Source organism: Helianthus annuus, chromosome 7, assembly GCF_002127325.2.
Source record: "Helianthus annuus cultivar XRQ/B chromosome 7, HanXRQr2.0-SUNRISE, whole genome shotgun sequence".
Taxonomy (NCBI): Eukaryota; Viridiplantae; Streptophyta; class Magnoliopsida; order Asterales; family Asteraceae; genus Helianthus; species Helianthus annuus.
In genome coordinates this window covers 13,654,436-13,665,588 of record NC_035439.2, presented here as the reverse complement: position 1 = coordinate 13,665,588, position 11,153 = coordinate 13,654,436, and positions in this window count along the sequence as shown.

The window sequence follows — 11,153 nt, the reverse complement described above, 5'->3', positions numbered from 1 at the left end:
TTGCTGAAGAACAAAGAAATACCAGCAAATCGAGAGGGGGAGTCTGAAGACAGAGAGAGAGTGAAGCTCAGAGGACTGATAAAGACTGAAGATTGTGAAGACTCGACACTTAAGACTCGTCAACATCTGAGGGGGAGTCTGTTGGTGCAGTCATCTGTCATCTTCGTCTTATGTCGAGTCTCGGGTTCGTTGCAAATCAGATTGGGCAAGAAATCAAGAGATTTGAAGGCTGGCCGTTTGAGAGGATAACTGGCCGTTTGAAGAGAAGCTGTCCGTTTGAAGACTGCTCGTTTGAATGTTATGCTGACCATTTGAGCATGTTCAAACGGTCATGCATCACCTATATATAGTCCTCAAACGGTTGTCATTAGTAACGATTAGGGAAATTTGATACCGAGGTGCTACCGGTAGATTCTTGTACTGTAATTACTGTTATATCAATAGAAAAGAGGTTTATAGTGTATTCAAGTTGTTTTCTAGTGCGTTTCTTAGTATTCCGCCTCTGAAACGTACGAGAGCTCTTCCGAACGACACATTCAGGTCGCGAAACCGATCCTACACATACTAAAACGAAACCTATCCTACGTGCTTTTGACCCGTTACGACCCGTTTAGGTAGCTTATGCTACTTTAACACGTCGTTCGCGTAAAACGCGTTCGGAACGCCTAACTAGCCCTATGACAAGCAAGATAGGCCTTAACATGTTTAATATTGTTGCTAAATCAGTTTTGGTGTCAAAAATTATGTTACATAGGCTTAAAATGAATTTTGGTGCAAAAAGGGCATTTTGGTAATTTTCCTAAGGCATATAAATCCCTTATCATACAACTACTTAAACGATGTGACCATAAGGTATAACCTCGAAAGGTTATTCCCTATACAACTATGGTCACCTAAATTGTTTGGTCAGATCCTAATGATCGACCAAATGGGTCGGGTTCGAAAGCACAAGCGATTGATTAGATCGCTTACCTTTACGACCCTATACAAGCACAATATAAAAAGTGACGAGCTAAATATGTTAGAACATGTTTAACGATGTTTAAAACAGGTTTGGTATTAAAACAAACGGTTTTAATACCCTAGAGTAGTTTGGTTACAAAATACGCGAGAAAACGCATTCTGGCCGAAACTACGACTCGTCACTGAGCCTTGATAACGTGGTAATCAGTAGGTATAGTCACTAGGGACTATAACCATCGTGATTACTCTCACGTTATGAAGTTCAAATGAACTTCGTGTTGACCAAAAACAGGTCAATGCAGAAAGTCAAACACAGTTTGACTTTAACGCAAAAACGAAAGATTAACACGAAAGAATACTTACAGAAGGTCCCCACAAGATTTGACCCGATTCACTCTCAGGTAGGAAGCATATACTTCCACTTAGAGAGTATAAAATCAGATCAAATTGTGGGTTTTGAGCAAGGCATGGGGGGGTATTTATAGGTGTAGTAGAACCGCTAAGATCGTCCCTCTTTACCCGAGATTCAATCTCATCCGTACACCTCGAGCCCATAGTTTTAGAAAACCAGGGGAGCCTCCAAACCAGCCCATAGATACCCAAAAACCATGTGCACAAGTGAGGAACAGCTGGATCAAGCTGGAAAGCATTTCTGCTGATCTGGGGAAGCCTTACGGACCGTATGGTCCTCCCCTTACGGACCGTATGCTGGTCTGCAGACCAGCAACTTTCAAAGTTGACAGTTTTGGCCCCTGTGTGCGTATGGTCGTGTTTTGGCACTTCTAACACCCGTCAAACCTATTTTTAAGCTCTACAAGGATGTTAAAGCATAGGGAACATGAAACATGCTCAAAAATATGACGGAGGTTGGTTCGTTTGGCCGTACGGTTGCGTTGTTCGGTTAATTACGACGGAAGTCGTAACGGACGCTAAAACGGTCCAAATTGCGCGACGAATGGATTTTTGACAAGCCGATCACTAAAACATAATATTTTAATGATTACATCAATTTTTGGATGTCCGGATGTATTCAGAAAGTAAGTTATGCGCGAAAATGCAAACTTATGCACTTTTGACGCTTTTAGTCCCTGAATGAGCATAAAGTTTATTTTAGCACACCGAACCCCTCAAAACCTATTTCTAAGCTATGTAAAGGATATTTAAGGTGTGTTTAACTTATGGTCATGTTATGGAATGTTCGTTACAGTTCAAATTGGCATACTTTCACAGTTTGTCAATTTTAGTCCCTATAAGCGAATTAACTTGATTTTGCCATACCAAAGCCTTCAAAACTTATTTCTAAGTTATGTAAAGGTTATTTAAGGTATGTTAAGCATAAATTGATGTTCCAGAGTATTTGTCGCATTAAACTGATTACGTTCATGCACCAGTTTGCGTATAATTCTCCAGAAAGCGATATAGAGTTTAAAAATGGATAAAAGTCAAAACATGAAAAACATCAAACATAAACAAACAAACATTGGGATCAAATAACTTTATTTCATTGATAATTGAACTGTTTACAATGATTACAAGCACAGATGTCACACAACACATACCAACTACAAGATACCCATATAGTAATGTTTAGATGCAAAATAGAAAAAGCTAAATCCACAAAGTTTGGAAAATATATAACTTTCACCCACTAACACCACATAACTTCATCCTACATACAATTAGTTTTGGAACAGGAAATTTGTCCATCAAACATACCAACAAAAATATAAATCATTAAACCCTAAAAAGATATTCGGAAACCATATCAACAAACTTCAAAGTGTACTTTATCCTGGCACACTTTTTTCTTCGACCATCTCAAACGTCAGCACTTTGCCCATAGACATCCCTGCTTCATCCATGATAAGCTGCCAGTTCGAATACATTATTAGATGGGTGTTATCATCAGCTTTTCTAGGATCTCTCCTTACAAGCAGTTGTACCAGAAACTTCACATAACCAAATGACAACACAACACTACAGTACTTATTTAGTTGGTGTTCTCGAACAAACTTCTTCGGTATCGTCTATAAAAGTAAATTCTTTCTTTGGTTATTCATTCTCCATAACATATTCTTTAAGTAACAGATAAATCCAACATTATAAGTAAAATAAGCCATATTAAAAGTAGATATGTAAATACCAGGTTGTGTGTCCTTATAACATGGTATTCAAATTGTTTCTTATAATGTGGACGCCTTTTGCGGTGTCGGTGGTTGCTACGGCTGCAGTGATGTTTAGTCCCCATGTGAAGTCCAATCCCGTCTTTGTTAAAAATCTTGACAGCGAAGTTAAAGTGGTCTTCAGAAGTACTTCCCATCCATTGAAACAACAGTTGGTAGCTTTCCTCAATGTCATTTTCAAAGCAAAAAGTTGTCCATCCTGACCCCATAAAACCAGCAGGCAATCCGTTTTCATTTTCAGGAGGGAAAACATAACACACATCAACTTTACAACTCTGCTTTGGTCCGTGTACTTTTGCAACCAAGTTATCAATTTTTAACCTCCTCTCTGACAACAGCCACAACAAATCCTGCGATAAATCCTATACAAAATACAAAATATAAATTAGAAGTTTTTCTTCTAGAAAATAGACACCGACAATATTTAAAAACAAGGTAGCAATTTTTAACATGCTTATAGTATGTTTCTTCTTCAGCCTGTATCAAGCAACCATGAACATAATCTCTCCCCGAGGCATCCTTTCTAACCTCCAAACCCTCATTGTTCAAACGACTTATCTCAAATTTTACTTCTTTCAATTTTTTTAAACACAGCTTCTCTATATTCTTATTTTTTTAAGATTCAACAAACCGAATCCATTATGGCCCGTTTATCCTTTTACTTTTACGACCCATGCTTTGTACCGCAACCTTATACTTAAACCCCATATAATCAACAAGCTTTATTACTTGATATTCTCTTGGTAATTGGTTACTCATTATCCTTGGAAGTACCTATGTATATATTATTGACATTTAATTTCATATTTTCATTATAAACATACTTTTTAGTATACAATCGTGATTTGAGTTAAGTTGTTCTAAGAATATAGCTTACTAATCCCCTCACTTAGCTCTGTAAATTCAGAGACATTGATAATTATCATAAACTCCATCTGAAAGTAAAAAATACAATAACAATTAAATACTTAAACATAAAATCAATTGTATCTGAAAAGCATGCTATTTAGGGGGTGTTTGGCCTAGCTTTTATTTTTTGGCTTATGCTTATATTTTAAAGTAGCTTATAGCTTATTTTCTATCATTTGATAAGCTCTTTTTAAGTGTTTGGATTAGCTTATAGTTTATTTTATATCATTTGCCTTACACAAAGAAGCTTCTTCAAATAAGCTAAAAAACCATCTTCAAATAAGCTTCTTCAAATTAGCTTATATAAGCTAATAAGCATAAGCTTAAAAAACTAAACCAAACACCAAGTTAAGCTAAGCCATAAAAAATATCTAACACCCTCTAGTACCAAAGTTATATGTTGTGTACTTCAATTTGGTCCCTACAACCAACAATATGAGTCTAAGACCCTGTAGGACCAAATTTATACTGTTGTATAATAAAAATATATTATATGACACTAAACTTTCCAAAGATCCATGTTGGTGTCAACTTCAAACTTCAATTTTTTTCAGCAACCAACACTATATTCCCTGACAAATCGGACATATGAGTACTATAAACCGATTGCAGAATATTTTACCAAAATTAAGTTTGATAGAAGATATATATCAATACTACATCGCAGTTCATACAATAATTCTAAAACCATTGGGAAAATATACCATCAAATATTTATGAAACAACATTATCTCATATTCTTATTTAGATGGAATGTATCGAAATGTAACTAAATAAGTTCATATAAATCTTATTATAAAACAAAGAAACAAGTTCATATAAAGTTATCTATTTTAACATCAGCAAATTATGATTTTGATGTCTATATAATTTGAAATGAAGAAACTGAAACGAACATGTCAAAACATAATTGTAAAATACAGAAGAAAACAAAAAAAAATACCTGATCCAAAACTTTAAACTTCTGATAGTCAAGTCTGAAGAAGAAGAAATTGAATAGTTTTCTCACCGGAGAAGAAGAAGAGAAAAGATTGTATTGGGATTGTTAAATATTGGGATTTTAAAAACCTATTTTTAATTACGTAAATAATTAATTAATACATAAGCTTTTCTTATTTAGCATTAAATTTATATTGAAGTAGTGTAAAATGTGCTAAAATTACATTATTTTAAAGAAAAGGGGGTAAAGTATAAATTTTACAAAACTTAAATGCATCCAACCAGTGTAAATGGAGCATCTATATTCACTCCATTTAATATTCTTTTCAACTCCGTTATTGAACATAAGCATCACAAAACACCTTCGGAAGTTTTCTCACATAAACTTCTTATCAAAATCGGAAAGGGTTTATTGCATAATATAGATTAGACACTATAAACCAAGTATTGTTTCTTTGATGTTATTGTTTGTATTATAAACGTTACATTATCATTCTTTGATGTTATGAGTATGTATTCTTCATAAATGGTGTTTCGTATTCTTTGTTTCGCTCATAATAGCTGTTATAATCTGTTGTACTTTTATTGATTAAGTACTGCATTAACTTAATTGAAGTTATTGGTAGCATTCTCTGTGACAATTTGTGCATGCATCTTCTTGATGTTGTCTTCTACATTACGATTGATAAATCAACTATTTAATTTTTGGTTGTTGTTGATTTGCTTAACTGTTGTGAGAGATGATGATTTTCGTTTTATGCTTTATTTTTATAAAACCCTAAGTGTGTGATTATACAAATAGTCCTGTTAATATTTGGTACTTTTGTTTTTTAAGTGTTGATTTAGTTTAACTGGACTTAGTGATGTTTTTTTATGATGTTTGTCTGTAAGTTTTCTTGGATTTTGTTCGTCTTTATAACTTGTAAGTTTAAATCCTTTCTTGCAGATATGAATCCATCCAACCAAACACCATCCTTTTTAAAATTTCTTAATGAAGATGATTTTATATTTTTGGTATGTTTTTTACTTTGTTGCTACTATTAGGATTGTACATTAATTTTTAATGTAAGATGTTTGATAATTACTGTCGCAGACTATACCACTTGATTTTGAGAATTCGTTGTGGGGGAAGGAGGTCCCCTATGGTCAAACTGTAGAACTACTTGATGTTGACAAAACATGGTTAGTACGAGTAAGGAAGAGAGATGATCATTGTATATTTACGGATGGATGGACAAAGTTGGTTAGAGATTATTGTTTGAAAACCAAAGATGTTGTATTGATAAAAGCTATTGGAAGTTTGTCATTCATTGTCTCATGTTTTAAAGAAAATGTCTACGAGAATTCTTACATTTCAGCAAATATTAGACCTAAACTTGACATGACTGTAAGTAACTATATATTATTTTGCTACTTACTGTAAACTTTTTTTGCTAGCTCAACAACTTGCTAACATATGTTTGCCCTTTTAACGTTTGTTTCCTTATCCTCTTAATGTTTGTTGACTAGCCTTTTTAACTTCTGTTGACTTTGCTAGCTCAACAACTTGCTAACATCTGTTTGCCCTTTTAACATCTATTTCCTTATCATCTTAACGTCTGTTGACTAACCTTTTTAACTTCTGTTGACTAACTCTTTTAACATTATTTGACTAACATCTGATAGTTAACATCTGTCCACGTTGCAACCTCTGTTTTAGGAAACCTCTGTTGGAAAGCAACAGAGGTATGTAACCATTGACAGACAACAGTGGTTAGGTTGTGTGTAAATATTGGAACCCCTGTTGACTAACCCTCCTTTTAACTTCTATTGACTAACCCGTTGTAACTTCAGCTGATCATTAGTTCATATCAATTTTGTAAGTCTGCACTAATTATTTTTTTACTTCTTCTATAGCTAATTGCTGACAAATTCTGGAAACAATTCTATGGTAAAAATTACGAGTATGGGATTGCAACTATCTATGTTGGCGAAAGGTTTTGGAATGTGATGATGAAAGGATGGACCGATGGATGCGGTTTTATTGATGGATGGTTAAAAGTGATTGAAGAAGTTACGATAGCAGTTGAATCTTGGTTGGTTTTCACCATGATTGCATCTAAAACGTTTGAGCTTTATGTTTTCCATCCCGAAACAAGAACTGAAATTTCTTTCAAGAAAGCTGATGTTGTTGTTTTAGATGATTCGGTTTATGGAGATGATGAGTTTGATTTATTGGATGCGGTATAAAAATTTGACGTTAATATACATCTATTTGATAACACGATGTTGATAAGTAACTTTTATTATATTATGCTAATAACTATTGAAATGCCATATTGTAGACTAAACACAAACAAGATCTGGATTCTTGTGAAGTTGCTTTAGATGATGCTGAGACTGGAGCTGTCACACCCCCAAAATCCACATGCGGAGTATCACCGCTTGGGAGCGTGACTGACCAGGATCAAGCCACCAATCATATAGAACAACGTATATAGTAAAAGTAAATGTAAATTAACCAAACCTATCCATATGAAAGGTGTTCAAAACATAAGTGTAATAACAATGTTTAGCGGAAGCGTATGAATAAAATCCCAATCATAAGTAATGTATAAAATGTCATAATGTTCAATCAAAGCGTTCACGATCCTTGTTCCACAACGACCGCGCCTCCCCGTGCAAGCTCCATGTACCTAACGACCTGCAAGGCATGTAACAGCGGATCAACAACTAGTTGAGCGAGTTCACAGTAAGTAAGTTCGTAATAGTAAGCTGGCTCTACTGGGCCGATAGTGTGATCTATTGGTGGGGGCTTCCCATAATTGTATATACACTAGACTATTTGTAACCATATGTGTTCATCTTACCGAGAACAGTAGTACGTACAAAGTTTACGTAGGTTTTACGTAAGTGTCCTTCACAACCGAGGACAGGGTACGCGGGGGTTTACGTAGGTTTTACGTAAGTGCCTGACACAACCGAGGCAGTAGTGAGTATAAGTTCACCTAGGCTTTACGTGAGTGTCCTTCGCAACCTGAGGACAGTGATGAGTACAAGTATACGTAGGTTTTACGTATGTGTCCTGCGCATCCGAGGACGATGGTAGATAGTCTAGTAACAGTGTAAGTACAGGTATCTATTCAACCTCATTCATTCAATCCCATTCCCAAACCCTGGGAATCCCATGCCTTAGTGAAAGTGTGAACTCACCTTGGTTTACTCGGTATGCTAACTATGTGCTCGTAACAAATCAATCAATCAATCAAGGCCTAAGGTAATGCATTTACTCACAGTCAGTTCATGTTCGTAATGATTCGCATGCAAGTAACATCACAGTATAACACAGAGTGTGCTTAGCAGTTAGCATCTTATATTCATGTAAACCGTAAATCAAATTCATGCAACTTCTTGTTTCACATAAGAGTTTTCTCAGTTAATTCCAACATAGTTATCCATTGACATACCCAACTGAGTTAACAGGTTTATTAGAGTAGCATAACTTAACATAATTAATATAGTTAACAGAATTAATAAACTTGACTCAGTTAACAGACTAAGCATAGTTGGTAGTTAACAGTATCAACAAACTAGCAGATTTAACTAATCAATAGAGTTAACACTTGGGCCGAATCATACATAAAGTTCGGACAAGAATCAACCACAAAAATTCGGATAAACACATCAACAAAACTCGGACCCATGTGTCTTGTGAAAAGTTCGGACCTATCCCTCAATCAAAGGTCGGACAGGGGCTATCCCCCCACAAAACTCGGACTGGGGGGGGGGGGGGCTCCCTTACAAAACTCGGAAAAGGGGGGGTTCCCCTTCACAAATTCGGACAAGGGGGGTTTCCCCTTCACAAATTCAGACCCCCTTGTGCCCTTCAAAAAGGTCGGACCCCCATCTAGTTTATAAAGGTCGGACCTACTTCCTTATGCTAAAACTCGGACTAAAGTCCTTATGTTATAACTCGGACACATGTAAAAGCTCACAAAATTCGGACTCCAAGTCCCTTATAAATTCGGATCATCATGTATATGTTTGAAAGCTCGGACCTCAAGTGTTACATACAAAAATTCGGACAACATGTTAAGCAAAAACTCAGATCATGTTACATTAATAAAGTTCGGACTAGATCATGCTCATAATAAAACTCAGACAAACATATAAATCAAAACTCAGACTTTTGTGACTTCACAAAACCCTGACTGTTAACTCCGTGTTTCAACATACGTGATTTCCAAAGCCAATTCACAGAATCAATGGAACAGTTACATTCTTACGTTCATACGACCAGGAAACCCTAATTCATTCATATGCATTGCAGTAATCCAATTATCAATCAGTAATTCTAACATATCTTGTATCATAACATCAGGCAATGATTACACACTAATCAAAATCATTTCACAATAATCAGAATTCCATAAACACAGAATCATTACATGTAGAACTAGGGTTTTAGCATGAATCAATCAATCGATGATTAACAATAAACAATCATTAAACAATTACCTTGGATTGCTTCTAGATGGATTGGAAAATCAAACTTGATGCAAAAGAACTTGTGAAGCCAAGCATGATGAGGAGATGGTTGTAGGAGAGGAGAGGAGAATGTGAAAGTACGTGTGATGATTTTTGTGAATGATTAGGGAGAGGATTAGGGTTACGAATGATTAGAATTTCACTAATTACTCTATACATCCCTAAGTATCATCTTTTACATAAAACACCCATCACAATATAATTTTACAGTTTCATCACCAAGTTCATGTATTTGTCAACACTTAACACATAACCATGCACAATCACAATACACTTTATTGAACCAAACGTATACAGTTACAAAGTAAACCAATTGTGCAAATAAACACTAAACAAGCAGTGAACGTGCAATAAATGCGAAAGTGGAATCTCGGAAACTCGAGTTGTCACAGGAGCCATGGTTGGTAATTCTATGCAGTTTACGAGTTTTGAAGATATTTTTAATGTATATATACACATGTAATATTTACTTATTATTATGATTTAAAATACGGTTTCTTATATAGGACCATTCTTGTAAATATAGTCTATTGATGATGGCATATTCGATGCAAAGGTAGCGGCTCTGGTTGATGAGTCAGATGTTAAAAGTGTTGTAAGTTTAAATTTTCCTACTTTTCTTATCTATTGTATATAAACATATACAGATATATTTTATTGTACAATAAGTATAAAAAGGTTTTTAAAATTTTTTGTAGCCTCAAGATCATTCTGTAAAAATAGCTGCTTATGTTAATGATCCTCAACTTCACTCTAAAGATTGTTCTATTGATGACACTCCTGCCTCTCCAAGTGTTGTATCTAATGTAAGCGTTTATTAGTTTTACACTGCCCATTTTATTATTGTCTCGATATGTTGATATTCTTCTGTATGATTGAGTCTTAAACTTCAAAGCTAAGTTAACAAGATAGTTTGTGTTGATAAAGAAAGTTACAAAATTTCAAGAATTCAGAGTTGTTAGACTAAATTAATTTACTTAGGTTGAAAAGATGCACAATCTTCGTGGCAAGACCATTGTAGAGGATAAACAAGTTGTTGATAGACCATGTAAAGTTCAAAAGGTTCATTTAGCATAATCTACTTTAGAGCCAGTTTTACATTTCACCACACAAGCTGAACACAGGCTTGTAAGTTTTTGCAGTTCTTACTTTGTTTCGTTATTTCAACAATATCAGTTATATATCAATATTTTATAAAATTCATTATTCAATTTTTTGTTTTTTAGCATCTGCCATCAGATGTATCATCTGCATTGGATCTAGATACCGATAATCTTAAGCCTGTTAAGATCTAAAATCTAAAAGGTGAAGTCCAGGAACTATTTACAAGATCTCAAAAAACCAATACTGGATTTAACTACGGTATTGTTAGATGACCTTGTTATATGAAGAACCAAAATATTGTTTTTGGTAATGAACTTTCATTTGAATTTCACAAGTCTGCTCAGTTGTTGAAGCTAAAAAAAATTGTGCATTTCTTGACAAAGATTAAGCCCTGTTCATGAGTGTTGTGTTGATTGGATCTTTATAAACAATGTTTGATGTGATGGTTGTTTGTGGTTGTACATTTGATTGCTCGGTGGTATTAATTTAGCTTCGTAGACATCTTTTATATGTACTTATGTCTATAAA